Raw genomic sequence first — 214 nt, 5'->3', positions numbered from 1 at the left:
GCCATGTACTATGAAATGCATGAGCATACTCTGACTCTATCCACGACAATCCATTAAGTAATGCAGATATTAAAAGATTCCCCATATTTAATACCCATTTAACTCTAACAATTTTGACGACAATCATTAAGTAAATGCAGATATTAAAAGATTCCCCATGTTTAATACCCATTTAACTCTAACAATTTTGACGACAATCATTAAGTAAATGCAG

The sequence above is a fragment of the Cicer arietinum genome, chromosome 7 (genome assembly GCF_000331145.2).
Source record: "Cicer arietinum cultivar CDC Frontier isolate Library 1 chromosome 7, Cicar.CDCFrontier_v2.0, whole genome shotgun sequence".
Lineage (NCBI taxonomy): Eukaryota > Viridiplantae > Streptophyta > Magnoliopsida > Fabales > Fabaceae > Cicer > Cicer arietinum.
This window is presented reverse-complemented; position numbering follows the sequence as displayed.